This window comes from Uloborus diversus, chromosome 8, assembly GCF_026930045.1.
Source record: "Uloborus diversus isolate 005 chromosome 8, Udiv.v.3.1, whole genome shotgun sequence".
In the NCBI taxonomy this organism is placed as follows: domain Eukaryota; kingdom Metazoa; phylum Arthropoda; class Arachnida; order Araneae; family Uloboridae; genus Uloborus; species Uloborus diversus.
The window spans coordinates 129161048-129178672 of NC_072738.1; positions in this window are offsets into that span (position 1 = coordinate 129161048).

Sequence of the window (17625 nt, forward strand, 5' to 3'; positions counted from 1 at the left end):
TTTTTTTTTAAATATTTTTAATTTTCATTATTTTTGTGCGCTGCGGTGCGCGCGCAGGTGAAAGCTGCGCGATGCTCCGAGCCCCATCCAATAGGACGCCGGCATCGATTCAGGATTTAAACCCGGAGTCTCCTATAGGTATGGATGAGGAGACAGGATCTTGGTGAGAACAAACAGTGCAGAAATAAAGCAAAAAATAAAATGAAATTCTACCGGGACGTGTATATAGATGTATGCTCACATAACTGTATATAGATATATTTATGTATTCTATATCAACTGAAAATAGAAAAAAGGGATACATTGTGAATCATTCTTTTAAAAAATCGGTGGTCGGTTTTGAAAATAGAAATATCCTTTCTATGTTTTTCTTTTTTTATTCAACTGGAGCATATCTACAGGCATCAAAATTTATTATTTAGCCTTTTTTACTTGGGGTTCGAAGAAACTCTCATTCAATATTTGCTTTTCGTTGAGAGAGAAAATATTAGTGCAACAGGCAAAGCGTTTCAAAGTTCATACAAATACTTGAAGCAGTTTTTTCTTTTGAGAATTGAGAGCTCTTGCAATAAAATAAAATTTAAAAATAATAATAAAAAAAACGGAACAAGTAGGATAACTCATGTTTTTCTTATAGAAGCGCTTTCGAAATAGGTTGAGAAAGAGAGAGGATTTTTGAAATAATGGTCACCTTTTGAATCACAAATATAAGAATGAGAGATTGGAGCATATGTAATACTTACAAAAGAAATGATAATTTATAGAAGTTCTAAAAATCAAAGAAGTAAAATATAAATTGAGACAGAAAAATACGACAATTTACCTTTTCAGAAAAATATTTCTTTAAAACATGGATGTAAAAATACTGTTATTCCCAAATCCTGACCCCTGCAGCAAAAAAAAAAAAAAAAAACACTCAAGCATAAAATTTCTTTTTAAAATATTTGAAAACCTGCAATATCAGAAAGATTTCATTTAAAAAAAAAAATAAAAAGAATAAATAAAAAAAACGGAAAAAGTAATGGCATTGGAGTTGCCGGGAATTTTCCGTTCCGTTAGCAGACTTAAATTAATAGGGATAGGTGGGGGAAAGTGACTCTAAAATCAAGTTTTTATTTTCAGAAAAGACCCTAAAATCAAACTAGTAAGGTTATTTCAAAAAACTTTTGATGCATTTATATATTTTGGATTCATATAGATTAAGCATCAAAAAGAACCAATTAATATTTTTTTATTGTTTTCTCTCGGTGTCACATTTAAAAGATCATGTTTTGATAGCCCCACTTTCTCCCATGGTGGGGAAAAGTGTTCGGAAATCAGGGCATATTTAAACAAAAATGTAATGTAAAAATGTAAGTATTGTTTTTCAAGTAAGGATATAGGGGAATAAATGTACTTTGGTCACATTTAACAGTACAAATGCACAAAAATGTACATAAAGTTGGCTCTCTGTCTAACGACGCTCTATTTAACGACTATCTCTATTTAACGACTATCTCTATTTAACGACGGCTTTTCAAGGTACCAAATGGTCCATTGTAGTGTTAAAAGCATTCTATTTAAGGACGCTTTCTACTTAAGGACTATTTTTTGTAGTCCCTTGAAAGTCGTTAAACAGAGAGCCTTATACCTTTTACTTAAACAAAGAATGTCAACAGTTATCAACCTTTTTTCCTTTTTTTTTCTGTCATTCTTTTCATTTTGAACTACATTTAGAGAATGAAATAGTAAAAGAAATTGGCTTTTTAAAGAAAAAAGTACTTCCTACGGCTACAAAACGAGAAAAAGTTTTGATTTGTCATTTTTTTTACAATATATAGTGTATTAATCTTTGACAAACGCTTACTCAGAGACTAAAGGAATCAGCGTAATGCAACACTTAGCTAAGCCTACTCGTAGACCCAACTTAACCAACCTCAGATAACGCCTCGTAATAAATAAACTCTTCAAGTTCATTCTTACCTTTCTATAGAGATCTATTCTCTAAATGATGCACTTTCAGTCTGTATTAAAAATTAGAGCTTGCGACTGTTATAATGATTTTAGTAAGGAGTTTATCAATTGCATCAAATTGCGTTCCAATTGGAACGAACATAAACACATATTTTTCTATCATTTCGCTTGTTGCCAGGTTTTAAAATTTAAACAAAAAATCTTGATATCATCTCAATATGTGTCTCCAAAACAAGGATTAACTAAATATCTTATTTTAAAAAGAGAAAATATGTTTTTAAATATAGCTTCGCCTTACCCTATATACCCACTTTCCGCCATATGACACCCTACTTAAAATGTTGATTAGAAAAACTTTATAATAATAAAAATTATTTTTGATAAACCACAAAATAATACGATATATATCTGAAATTTTGAAAATAAATTATATAATTATCTTCCTTGATGTTTAGAGCTAACTATTTTTTGATTGAAATCAACTGTAGGTTTAAGAAAAAAAGTAAAAATAGTGTTAGATAGGTGGTGAGGCCAACTGCGAAAATATTTTATCATTTCCCTTTGCCCCAGTATTTCAATTTGCCCCACATTCCCCTACGTTAAGCTGTACTAACTTAGAGACAGTCTCGAAAACTATTTACACAAAGAATAAAACTTGAAAGAGCTCGAGAATTGATTGTATTTAGCATTTTTAACGACTTTCTGATATTTAGTCTATAGAGTCAGAAACCGGGAATATATAAAGTTCTTCAAAACTTCTTTCTAAAATAAGCAAAATAAAAAGCAAGACATGCTTTTAAAAAAAGAATGTATTGTTTTTTTTTCTCGGAGTCTAAAATGCAGTAATTTTAATAAATTTATTTTGACATTTTCCATGGTTGTTATCATAATAATATTTTTCTGAACTTGAATCCAATTAATCCAATCACGAACACATTGTTAATGTTATGTAGCACTTCTAACTAAAAATGCAGAACTTTATTTTGTCATGATAATTGATTTCTTACATAGAAACCTTAATATTTTATTTCTGAGACAGCTGCTTAAACAAATTCATAAATAATTCCTTCACAATATAGTAAAAATACTACTCAGAAACGGGAATTGTGTCTCTGGAAAAATTTAAATAAAATATGAATTTGTGAAAGATTAAAGATGTAATTCATAAAATGTTAATAAATTTATGCTTTCTATCTTTCTTCGAATAAAAAATTTCATCATGTCGCATTGCCGCCGTAAGCGAAGGAGATGAAGAAAAAAGGTTTATTTGATGTGAAAAAGCGCGAATACTTCTATTCATTATTTTAAATGAAAAACCGTCATTTGATAAAAATCTTTCCTGCAGATTGTTTGATACAAAAAGCAATCCGCTACCTAAAAAGTCTTTATATTTATTATGAATGAAATTGCAATTTAATTTCAGGAGCAACGTAGAGTATTTCAACCACTTGTCGATAAAATAACTAAACGTAGTCAGGGAAATGAACATTTTCCGAAATGAAGTTCATCAAATGTGATTTGCTTTAATATTTTAAATGTGTATTCCTTAGTTCCAATTTTCGCGATGAAGAAAACACATGAACTTTTTTTGAATAATTTAAAAAGATACTCAGTGTATTTGAGTGAATTCAGCTATACATGAAAACGAAATATCATAGCAAATACGATTTATTTAAGAGTGCAGTTGGAAACTTAAGAAAAAAGAAATCCTTTCTATCTGCGTATACTACATTCTAATCTTATTCGCCCATCACAAAGGCAATTGCCGGGTTTATATATTAAATCTGCGTTTGTGGCTTTTTCGACTCACACTTGAGGGATCGATTTGATATATAATCCCGGGTCTGGCCATTTTTAGCCTACTTTCCCAGTAAAAGTCAGAAAAAGAAGAAAAAAGCATGAAAGAAGGCTTGATGCATCTTAAAAATATCGCGAAAAACAAAAAAAAGTCAAAAATAAGTAAAATAATTAAATAAACATTGAAAAATTTAAAATTGGAAAGTGGGGTATTGAGATGGGGGAAAATGTCTGTCGGTCTGTCTGTCTGTCCCCCCCCCCCTAATAACTTTTGAATGAATAGTCCGATTCGAACAAACTTTTTTTTTGTTCGAAAGATCTCGGCGAGTACACCTCATTCCCATACTTCACTTTTTGATTTGAACTACTTTTTGTTCAATTTTGAACAATTCAAAAAAAACTTAACGTTAGCGCCTATGGGGAAATTCAAGGTAATTCCGAACTGTGAGGCGAATTTGCTTCAAACAAACTTTGTAGGAAAAAACTTTTGATGAAAAACTTGTATATAAAATATCTTTTTGATTTGAACAATTTTCCGTTCAATTTTGAACAGTTCAAATCCCTTAACATTAGCGCCTACGGGGAAACTGAAAGTCAATGTAGATTCCGTACTTGAAGGTGGATCTACTTCAAACAAATTTTGTTGGAAACAGCTCTTGATGCCAAACTCCAGACTCCGACTCCGAGAATTTAGGGGCACCTGACTCCTACTCGACTCCTGTGCCCGATAATTAATCGGACTCCGACTCCCCGACTTCGACTCTGACTTCGTAGCTTTGGCAAAAATTTATACACGGAGGACAGATGACTGACTCCGATTTTTGGATATTCGACTCCGACTCCTTTATCCCAAAATGAGATTGACTCCGACTCAGCAGCTATGGTTTTAACTATGAAATAATTATTGTTGATATGACTTGTTTTTATTTTCACGCTAAAGTTTTAATTTAGGCATTCAGTTTTCGGCGAATAAACTCGAAGTCATTCATGTCTCTACATAAAGATATACGCAGACGACTTTTTTTTTTTTTTTTTTTTTGACAATGAAAATTATTTCTTTAAGTTGACATTTTATTGTTTTTATTTATTTTGGTAATTGCATTAATTCATTTAAAAAATTATTTTTGGCAACAGGGGCAAAAGAAACGATTTTTTTTTCTTTTGATATGATGTATTTATTTTAATAAGCTCATTAATTTTAATAATTATTTTTTCGTTTTGAAAGCTGTTAAAGAATTTTTTTAATGGAAAAAAAGTGTATTAGCTGCTTTGTTTAAAAGGTGCTGTTGATTTTTTTTTTTTTAAAGATGAGTGAGGAATATTTTATTCCTAGAAATCCGCTTAAAATATTTAAAAAATATTTTTGAAAAAATTTGCGATTTTAGCTATTTTTGAGAATATTGATCAGGTACTAGAAAGTAGTATGGGTATATGGGGAAGTAGGCTCGTTTAGTTCTAGACAGAACTTCTTGTTAAGTTGAGAGTTTTTACTTTTACAACAAACACAGTTGAGTATAATAAAACTTAGATTATACTATAATTTCTCTTGAAATGAAAAAAAAATCGCATATATTGTCCATTGTCCAAAGGTACGAAAATAATTAAAACACACTTCAAGAAAGTATGACGTAATTAAAAAATATTTTATTTTATGTTTCCACAAAAGTGACAATACGTTAAGCTTTCTCATCTCCTCCTTTTAGCATGACGCCTTTGGTTGTGTCAAATTAAGCAGGTCATAATCAATTTATCAATGATCAGGAATGATCAAAAGTTCTGCTAAACTTATTCACAGGATTTGTTACAAGTGACTGCTGGTTCCGATAAACTATTTCAAAAGTATATGGTCAATTACAATAGCATTTCTGCTTCCCATGCAAAATTTAAGTCCACCAATATCTTTTATCTTTATAAATTTAAACCGATTTATTAAGTCACACAGATCAAAGAATGTTTTTGATTAGTTAGGGTTAACCCGTAGAGGTACCTGTGAACAGCGCAGTAGTTGAGGAAAAGCTGCCCCCCCCCCCCCAAAAAAAAGATATTCGGTTTCTTATCGCAAAAACAATACAAATTTAATGTAAACTAATTTAAAACCACGTTTTTGAAAATAATAAATGTATAAATGTCCATTTCTTAAATTTAAAGCTCGCTAAGTAAGCTAAACTGACACTTTTTGGAACAACAAAATTTTTAACCATGGCATCTATCCTGTAAAAAGGCGAGTTCCCTGAAACATTTTTTCCCACTACAGTAGTGCCTGTAAGTAAATATCTTCAATGCTTATTTTCAACCATGTAATAAATAAAACATTTGAAATTTCTCGACATCTAACGAAAATTGAAGCTGTTTCACTTGTTCTTCGTTACGGCTTTAAAATTGTTAGTAAAAGTTCTTGATGCTCCCAGAAAGCCTTCCACTACCCTCATCAATAAGCACAATAACTAATAACTGCCTTAAAGTTGAACCTTATGGAACACCACTCAATCATCAACCCAATTAAGCAATCAACAATCAATTAACCCAAATTGCAGGTTTCTTTTCTGTTCCCATATACATCAGTTTTCTTTTCGAAAGCTCTTTTTAGACAGAGGGGTTTTTTTTTTAAAGCTTTCCTGGGATAACTTTTCATCCAAAAGCTCACACTTCTTTGCATTGAAAACGCGTATGCACTAATTTGCAATTTTTGTGCATTAAAACGTTGGTAATTCATTTATTTCGCTTTCAAGCACAAAGGTATTTAATCATTATCAAAACAAATACTTTTTGTTATCAAAAACCTTGGTAACCTTGTCAAAGAAATGAAACAAATAAATACTACAAAACCTACTCTTCCTGCAAACCAGTTATCAGAACATTTTTCTGTAGAAATTTTCAAATCTTGACTTTAATTAGAGATTCAAATATTTTACCAAATAATGAAGTTAGGCTCTCAGACCTTCAATTGTTGTGCCTTAGTCTTAGGTCCTTTTTTCAAAAGAATTATTACCCGACTCCTTGTTCACTGACATCATCACCGAGTTAGAAGAACAGATTAAAATATTTAAGACAGCATCTACGTATACCTCTGCACATTTGAATAAACTTTTTAGATCAGTTTTAATCAGGTCCAGGAGACATAATTGCGTTTATTCATTTGAAATTAAGTAAAACATTCTTCTGAGAAAAAAAATCTTCAAGATATATATTAACTTATGGCTTGCTCGTATCAAGTGTTGTTCCCATTCTCATTTACAAGAATGGGAAGTGGTCCGAAGTTAATATACAACAGGGTCCATTTGGCTATTTAAAGCTTTATCCCCGAATTAGAATAAGCAAAACACCTTTTAGGATTTCAGTTGATGTTTTCTGATAGCCTTCACTGTTAAAAATTTTCCGGAAAACTTACGGTAATTGTTACTGGCATCCATGTTGCCAGTAACTATTACCGTAAAAATCAAATGTTACTGTAAAATTTTATGGTTTCCTTGGTAGGCCGCAGCAACCAATTGGCGCTGGGATCGCTTATTTCTCCGGTAAAAATTACCGTAAAAATCAGCGATGCGTTAGCCCGTCATTTTACAGTAACAATTACCAGAAAATCTTCCTGAATTTTTAACAGTGTTTGTTCCTATTCTCTTCTATGAACCCATGCCAAATGCTTAAAATTCCATCTGACATGATAACACATAATTCTGTCAGCAAGTGCAAAAAAAAAAAAAAAAAAAAGTCACCTATTTTAACATTGGGTTCAAATTTGTCATTTTCCACTGTATAAACATCAAAGTTAGTACGGGAACTACTACAATATTGCTAAAAAAATATTTCAGCGTTATAAAAACTTATCCAAAATCACATGGGTAACAATTTGGTCCATAAAAATTAACACTCACTTTCAAAATTTCCTCTTATCTGCCATCACTAAAACAAAAATTATTTCAGTCAATATTCGGGAAGTTGAAATCCCCTAATATGGTGACAGACCCTTACTAAGCATGTCTCTAATAAAGACCATCCCACTGATTGTGTTTGATATTAGCTGGCCTACAAATATTTCCCAAACGTAACTCCTACCCTCATTGTTCAACAACTCCACCCAAACTGTATCAATATCATTATGTTTACCTTAAGGATCAATTCAATGTAAGGCCTTTAATGCAGCATAAAATGATCTTCTGAAAAGCATTCGTTGTAACAAATTGAATTGTACAATGGAACAAGTGTAAGAAATTGAATGACATTATAGTAAAAAATAAATTTTAGACAAGTTCAGTTTTTAACCATTATCTCTTCATATGCGGGAAAAATGAGTGTTTAAAACAATTCAAAAAAGCAGTATGAAGCACATTTACTGGCCGTACTCTTTGTGCATAAAAGTTTTAAAAAATAAATCTAATACGTTAAATAAAGAAAAATAAGACTTATAAGAAATGAATAAATAACTTTTTCGGCCAAACCTACATGCATATTGCAAAGGAATTGCTGAGAATTATAAACGCAGTAAAGAACATTCCGAATGTTCAGAAAATGGACACAGTAAATAAAATAATAAATGCAGCATTTTCTATTTATTTATTTACTTGGGGATCAAAAGAGTACTCTTGAACCCTACATGCTAGAAAACACGTATTTTTTAAAAACAGACTAAATAAGTCATCATACTGTACCACCTATCTAAAATGTGAAAGAAGGAAAAACTACCTTGAAACTGATAAAGCAACTGAAGCATTGACTAAATTGATTAAAAATGTGTGGTATTTAACTGTGATGAGCGGTTTATACAACGCTCCCTTAATACTAAATGCCTTACGCATTTGTCTCAAAAAGTACTTCCGTCAAACGTCCGCGCTGACTTCCGGTGCACCTTTCAACGCTACCTGGCGGCAATACAAGGATGGCGTTGCTATGAAGATGGATCCAAGCAATTCAAATAAAACTGTAAATTGGTTAATTTCAAAATTTAAATTTAGAAATTAACCAATTGTGTTCTTCGCTATTAGTTTCCAATACCTTCCTGTAGGTGGCAGGGGCAGATGTACCAAAATTTACTTGTCCTCGTTCCTCGCTTAGGGATCACTTTTGTTCTATGTTGAAAGCGAGAAAGCGACAAGCATTTAGCATTAACGGGGAGCTTGGTTTATACTGGCTTGTGGCATATTGGCTCATAAAACTAAGTTGCTTCATTAATGATATTCATTTCTGTACTGATATGGGAAAAAAGCTTTAATTCAGTACTTACCGGGGTACACATGATAGCGTGATAATGAAAAATAATAATAATTTGCAGCAATCAAAAGAGCAGGTTTCTGGAACTAATTCATGAACTATTTCCCTCGTATCCCCGAAATCGAAACATGAGGTCTTAAAGTCAGCTGAAATTTTCAGAAAAGGCGCCAAATTTAGCGAGTTTCGAAGAGTATCGTGGAAGACATCTTTCACGTGCTTTGCATATGGATGTCCTGTCATATACAGACGGCAAAATCTTGTGGTACTTTCCATTTCTTGTCATGTCTTTAAATTTGGCGTTTTTTCCATAATTTTGGTGCTCTTTACGACCCAGTAACTCGATAACAGGGGCTTGAGGGCAACTAATTTTTCATCAAAAAAGATTTCAATATGCTCTTTCGATTGCAGCCTTTTTTCAACCTTTTTCATTACAGTCGAACTCGCTTATAACGAACCCGGATTTAGAGAGGAAATCAGAAATACTTGGTTGGTACAATGTTAAGTCTATGGGAGCATAACTTGCTTTCAACGAACAAACCCCGCTTAAAACGAGCAATATTTTTGTGATTCGTAAAATTTCTAAACTTTCATCTCAGCTTTTTCTCTTTTTTTTTTGGTAAATTTTCTTTACATTCCAAAGTAAATCAAAGTTAGTGATAAATCATAAATCCTTAGAACAAGCGATGACAGAACTTTTTTAACTTGTGTAGTAAAAAGAAACATTAAAAATTTATATATGTGTATTCCTCAAAAACAATGACATAAGAAAGAGACATTCAGCCAGTTCAGAGCAAAGTAACCAACTTATTTGATGCTGCACAGTGATTAAAAAGAAAAGAAAAAATAGCAACTTAAGTGAATTTTTGTGATTTTTTTCACGAACTCGCTTTTTGCGAGCACTCGGTTATAACGAGAAAATATCACGGTGTCTTTGCGTTCGTTATAAGCGAGTGCGACTGTATTGCACTATTCGTGTGGTTCCCTGAAAGCACTTGGAATAAAAAAAACTTGACATTGAAAAAGTTTCAAGCTATTTTTTATTCGTCATGTTATATGATGACTAACTTAACACACAGGCATACGCAGAGCTTTAGAATCGGACGGTACCACACGGTACTTTCTCCGTGGCATGGTTTTCAAGATTTTTTTTTTTTTTCTTTTCTCCTCTAACAGGTATGAGAAGTACAGGAGCTCCAAAGCAAAAATTTTGAAAAATTGTAGAACTTTTACAGCATTCCCATAAGGCATTGAGTAAGTCAATTTAAAATGCACAAAAAGATTCCAATAGAGTATTAATATTTGCTTTTAAAAGCTAATGCGGGTGTCACGTTACTCCTGGCGTAATTCTCTGCAGCTTGATATTGCCCTGGCTATAAAATTAATTTCAAACTGAATCGTGATTATTGAATGGAAAAATGTCTTGACAGTTCTTTTGTTAAGAAAGTTCTTCCTTGTGTACTTTTGCATAATTTTGCCAAAAAAGAATTAACTCATTACTACTGAGGTATTTTGAAAGATCATAATTGAAAAGCTGATATTTAAAACAAAAACTATTCCAACAGTTTCAACGCAATGATTTATTTATTTTTTTAAGCAAGCCGATTTATGTAAACAAGTTGTAGCTTTAGAAATAAATAATTATCAGGTGAAAACATTTTTGCTATTTTGTAAAATGAATTAAATTTTCAAAAAATAGAGAAATAGATTTTATATTGAATTTTTTTTTATAAAAACTAGGTGTTAGCACAATTATCGAAGTCAACTATATCTAAATAAATGCATGGAATAAGTTCACATCCCGAGTGCCTTAAAGGGGAAAGCAAAGCTAGATAGAAAACAATGATGGCTATGCATAGATAGCATCTAGTAAAAAATAAATAAATTTATTGCTGAATAAAGTTTTATTTATTTCTGTATTAAGGCGATAAGGGGCTTTCAGATGAGTAAAAATTGGTCAAACAAACGTTTTTTCATTCATTATATTTCTAAAAACTAGACCTTTAGCTGAACCGTTTAAAAAAGAAAAAGAAAACTGGCGAAGTTATGACACTTTTTGTGGGAGCCACGCCCCTTTTTTTTACTAAAAAATGCATATAAAAATGCATATAAGAAATGCAGATAAAATGCATGAGTAAAAAAAAGCATATAATATTTAACTTTTAATACTAATACCATTTCAAGTGAATCATAAGACCTTATTTGTGGTGAATTTGTATTAAAAACTAAATTGTTTATTCGATAATGAAATTTGCAATAGTAAAGCAGAAAATGTTGATTTCCTCAAAACCTAATTTTCGACATAATTACAAAATTCAAACTGCTCCTTGCAAATGAATTATTATTTAAATTTGCTGAAAATTTTATGCCAAGTATTTAAGTGGTTTGTCAACAATTTGTTGTGAAAGATTTTTCTGTGTGATTAGTTTTGTGGAGTATATTTGCTATATTTTATTGAAATATGAACATATTTTATCGAAAACGTCTAGTTTTTGGCTTTTTTTCCCATTATTTATCTTTACCACAAAATTTTGAAAAAGTAATTCAACATCCTAATCTCGGTTGTTTTACGTATCATATTTAGCTAGTATTTTATAAATTTGATGATTTTCGTTTGCAAGGAGTAATATGACAAAAACGTTATATAATCTAAATTTAAATTTAATTAAATTTTAAAATAATTGAATGAAATTTTAAGGGTAATTTAATGGTATTAGCAACATGTAACCATGCAGAAAATTTCAAAGAAATTCATTGAAAATTACTTTAAAAATAAATGAAACCCCGCCCCGAAATACTTGTTAACTTGAGAACGTGTAGTGTTAAGCAATTTAAAAGTACAGGTTTTGAAAAAGATCATTTAAAACAGCAATGCGATGGTTGGTTCTTATGAGGTTTTTGGTGCAACAGTCTTGATAGGCTATGCTGCACTAGCAATGAGATGGTATAGTCTAGAAAATGTTTGCCTACAATGTTGCTTGATTTTATAAAAGTAATTTTCAATACAACTTCGAGAGAAGAAAAATAAACAAATAAATTAACAAAAATACTAACAAAGGACGGCAGTTTATGTGCTCTGCATTTATGATTGGGAACTTAACAAATCTATTTTGTTTTATCTGTGTAATAGCGCGTGCATGCATACATTTATGCATTATTTACGAATCAGGATTCTAATATTCATTTAATGCATAAAAAGGATGAAGAAGGTAGATACATACGACAGAAATAGAGAATTTGTGTTTGGTAATACTTAAAACCCACATTTTTTCTATATATATATAATGGCTAAGAAATATAAATTTTAATAAACAATTTAGATATTTAAAAATTCAAAGAGGTAATTTAGAATAGAAAACTAGAGTTTTAAAGTAATAATTAGGGAATTTTCATTTTATATAATTGCAACTATTTTTTTAGAGAAAATTGCTTTCTTATGTTAAAATATTGTGAACATTATCCCGCCTCATTCTTCTTCAAAAATATCAAAAACAATTTTTAAACACAACTTTAAAAGAATTTCCGATGAAATATTTTAACGATTCTTCTGTTAAGTATTCACTTTGCTTTCTCATAAAACGAACAATAATGCACTAAAAAGGGTCGTTACTCAGTTATTCATCTTTTGTCTGTATGAAAATAAAAAACCATATTCCTAAATTGAAACTGAGCCAACAATAAGATTGAATCCAGCACTTACAAGTCATTTAGCATCTTCATGAATTCATTAGCCCAAATTCACAAATTAAAACACTCCAAAATACGTTCGACAAACAAAAGAGCTTATTCAACCCTTCAAAATAGTCATTTTTTACCAAATTAATCCAAAACAACCGAAAAATGCCTGCCAAACAGAGCACGGAGCAAAAAATTAAGAAACAAACAAACCGGACACCTCTTTTGAAAACCTCCAGACAAAAAGGAACAAAAAGATCCGGATCCGGATCGTCACGAATCCGCATTAAATTCCCATCAAACATTAGCTTTTCTTTTGTCCGGAAGGACGCCATTAGCATTTTGTTGAAAAGCCGACGCATCTTCCTTCGCTAATCACTACCATAGCTTGGCCCATTAAGACACTGGCGAGCCCATTAGGGTTCCATGAATTTTCACGCTTCACTACTTTAATTAGGAAATTCTAGAGACACAGGGGAAGAGGGGGATTCTCAGATGGGGGTGGGGCGGGGCTCGCTCTCGAAGACACAGAACGGAGGAAGAGTGCGGAATCGTGTTCGTCGCAAACTGTGTTGAAACCATTGCTGGAGCTCATTAGCGCATTACTGCCTAATTTAATTTCCCAGCAGAGATTTTCATATTATCAAAAGAAACTTGATATGGGGAAATTAAATTCGTACTCACACTGTAAAAAAATTCAGAAACATTACTGACTATTTCCGTGGAACCTTTCGGGATTTCAATGGTTTTTATCCACTTCCTGGAAATATCAAGTATCATTGACAAAAAGTTTCCTGAATTGCTACAAGTTGCACGAATGCAGACTTCTCTCTGTTGTAAAAATATTTTTATCTCCCAGTTTAAAGATTAATTGAGAGTATTTATAAGGTGTAACGACTTCGGTTCGTTTATGGCTCGTCCATGCTGATTAAACTCCCAAAGGGAGCGAATAAGTATGAACTTCGTATCTTTGCCAGAATTGCAAGCAAGTGAGATGCTTGATACTTACTTGCAATTCTAGCTTAGCTTTGGCAATGTCTTGATAAATCAGGAAGGTGCCAAGCTGTAATATTATGTCCTACCAGAGATACGTCTGAACTTCCAGAGACACGACGGCTTTAAACGGTAAGATTTCTGGATTTTTCAGGAAGGTTACTGAATTTTAGTGGAAAACTTTCCTGGTTTTTGCGAGATATGTTACTGGCAGAAATTGGGCATATCAACTGCCTATTATTTTCCAGGAACGTTTCTGAATCGTTTTTTACAGTGCAGACACTTATAACCCTACATAACAATGCAAGTAATTGAAAAACAAAGAACGTGCATCTATCCTTATTAGTATAGCTACCTTGATGCACTTATCAAATTTGCCAGCGTAGAATCATAAACAACAAAGAAATGTTCCACTATGTAGAACTTACAAAAACAATAAATACTGGTTAAGGCGAAGTCAAGAAGGGATCAAAAAATGCCCTGAAATAGTTTCGAGAGCTTTTCTTGAAGCAAGTTCTTTGAAGATTCAAAAATAAATATTTTAATAGATGTTACTTCAAGCGTGAGAAAATTTATACTAAAATGTGCATAATTATGAGCAAACAAATTCTCAATTAGATATTACAAAATACTGTTTATAAATCTGTATCCTGTATACTGCCAATAAATATGTACTGTTTATGTATCTGTAGTCATAATTTTTACAACATGAACTGAATCTTAAATTTTTTATGACGACATGATTCATATTAATAAAACCAAATTTGTTGCAAGAAAATATGTTTTAAACGAAAATTTAATGTAATTTTAAATTTAAACAGAAAATTTTGAAATGGGATTACTTTATAAATTATTACTTTGCATAAGTTTCGAAACTGAAACCAACCATAAGCATTGTGCCTAATAGTTCAAAGCCATAGTTAACGTGGTAACATTTCAAGCAAGCCGGCAACATTCTCGCTTGTTTTAAATGTTTACGAAACAATTTCCCTCAAAATGTTTTGCCTAACTTGACTGGAAAACTCATATTTTGAATCTAACGCTTTCAGGATGTAATATATGCAATATAAACCTTCTCTGAATTTATTCCATGGGCATACATTACACAATGTATGCATATCCAACAGCTAATTCCACAAACTGCGAAACAGGACATTGCTACAAATGCAGGGTACCACTGGGGCTAATAAACATAACCCAACATATAGTTGTCAGGAAAACCTGCATCCGATTTGGATACCATCCATAATCGGGCATCATTCCTGCTTGTAGAAGGCGTCCTGATTGCGTACCAACATCACGTGGTTCTACTTAACCAGTGGTGAGGAAGGATCTTCCACCGTTCTTGCCGGCTGCATTCGCTCCGTTATTAATGATCCTCAGGTGGCAACACTCGCATCGGAGTGGAGGGTGGAATATTAAGTGGGGAAACGGGAGAAGTTGCAGACAGAACGAAGCGAATAGCTCGAATTACTTTAGCTGATACGATGTTTTGGATGGAAATGAAAATCTCCTTCAAAAGAATGCTTAAGAAAGAACAACTTTCCAGTGCTCCAATTACCTTAAAATACGCATAAATAGGAAGCTAAAAACTTTAATAACGAGTTATTTCAAAAATGCGTTAATAACCTGTTTTTAAAAGGTATATAATAAAAAGTAATCTAAATGGACCAATATCAAGGGAAGATTCCAAGTTTAGTGCGATTCCAACCTCTGTCATTAAGGCTCATGGACCACTGTGACCGAAGGGCTGAACTCCTAGGGGGGGGGGGGTCATGGCGCAGACTGCGCCATTGAAATTTTTAGAGGGGGTGTTTTGAAGAGGCTCTTGCTTTGGGGGGGTTCGCGATATTGAGGGGGGTGCCCTTGTCTTTAGGGGGGCACCCCTGTCTATTAAGCTTGCTCTAAAGAACTTGTTTTATTACCTTTTGCTGTACTTACACTGTCGTTGCTGGGTAGGTACAGTTTTTTAATCGGTGCCGAAAACAAAAATGATAAATAGTAATTATAAAGTTAACTAGCTATACCCGACGCGCGTTGCTACGCCAACAAAAAAATACATCATTATACTGATTTTCATGACAATCGGATGAACGGGGCAGAAGTTGCTACTGTGCAGTGCCATCTGGTGGCGAGTGGCTTCAATGAGCATATTATGCACCTTCTCCGTGGAAAAATACATATATATAGCAACTTTCATAATAATCGGTCCAGTAGTTTTTGACTTCATCGATGACATACAGACAAACATTCATTTTTATATATATAGATGACGTGATGCTTTTGAATTTATGAGATGTCGCCGATTGTATACGATGCTACCAAAAAAAAAAAAAAAAAACGGCATAGCAAATGCGTTCGGAATGTCAAAAATACGCACAATATTGTAAATATTGAATGTCAAAAATACGCAATCTATACAAATTCTTCACTCTCGACTCGAAATGGCACATATCGTTCGCTTTCTTCTTTTCTTTTTTTTTTTGTTTCAAAAATCATGTGACACGTGTCTAAATCGCGTGTCTAAAAGTCCCGATTAGCTTACTATACCAAGGCTTCACTCGATACGCGTCTTATCGCGTCTTATAGAAACACGTATCAAGTGAAGCCGTGACTATACTCAAATTTTATACTCACGCAGTTTGCAAGATCAATCAATCGCTAAAAATATCAAATACAAAAAGTTTTAAATCCCCCAGTTGTATGAAAAGCCATAAAACAATAAAGAAAGAATTTATTTGTTCAAACTCAATAAAAATGGCAACAGCTAACTTCTTATCAATGAGATCTTTCACGCGAATTAATTTCTGCAGCCGATAATTTTATTCGTATTTATCCAATGGATTGTGACTTAAATTGGAATAAAAAAGGAACTATCGATCGGATTTTTTTCGAACTGGTCTATAAACATTCCCAGTACCAAAAATAACAAACGGTGAAAGTTTCAGCCAAATCTGCCGGGTAGTTTTTGAGTTCATGGATGACATACAGACAAACATTCATTTTTATATAGATAGATTGTTAAACATTAAAAAAAATCTTTCAAGGCTGAATGTTGTTAACCAAATATAAGTTTGTGCATTTTGAGTTCTTGTAAGCTAGCAAATAATACAGACTAGCTGAACCGTGCGAAGCATTTGGGTTCGACAGTCGACAGCAGGAACTCTGCTTTACAGTAAGTAGGTACTGTACTGTTCCAAACACAATGAACGAATTCAGAGTTACAGGCGTTGAACCTCAAAACAACATTTTTACAGATAAAAAATTTTCAAGCTTTGTACACTACTGATATTGTAAAAAAAAAATGGATGCTCCTGTCATGGGTCAGCAGCCAATTTCCTCCAGACTCAACTATATCAGCAGCCCCATCTCCAAAGCCCAACATTCCCTCTACCTTTCAGTCACCAACCTTCTCGATACCTTATCCACTCCAGATGCCTTGCAAGAAAACAACTACGAAACAAAAGTAAAACTCACGATATTTCTCGAAGTCCTGTCGAATAAACTATTTAAGAAAAAATAGCAATAACCATTAGAATTAAAAAACCAAAAGAAAATTAGTAGAAAAGTTGAAACACTATCCTCAAAGAAAGAAATTAAAAAAAAAGAGAGACAAGGGAAAAAAAAAAGAAAGGATGTTAAAAATCACTGGGTAACACAATTATTCGTCGGATTAGAATAGAGTTCTAAATAAATGTTGTTCTAAAAAAATTTTCGGTTAACTTAATCCTTCAAAAAAAAAAAAAAAATCCATTATAAAGATGATTATTTTCATTTATACATTATTTTATTTCTGGTAATTGGATAGTAATTTACTCTGCTTGTATTTATCTTCAAAACAGTATTTTAACTTTTAATTCTGATTTTTAGCAATTCGTCATCGTTTTAGCGACCTAATTTTCGTAATTCGAAAAGAGAAAGTCAGTTTCGAAAAGAGAAAGTCAGTTCCTTTTTTTTTAATATTAAACGCAACGGTTTAAGAAAACGCGGGTTAAAATCTCACTT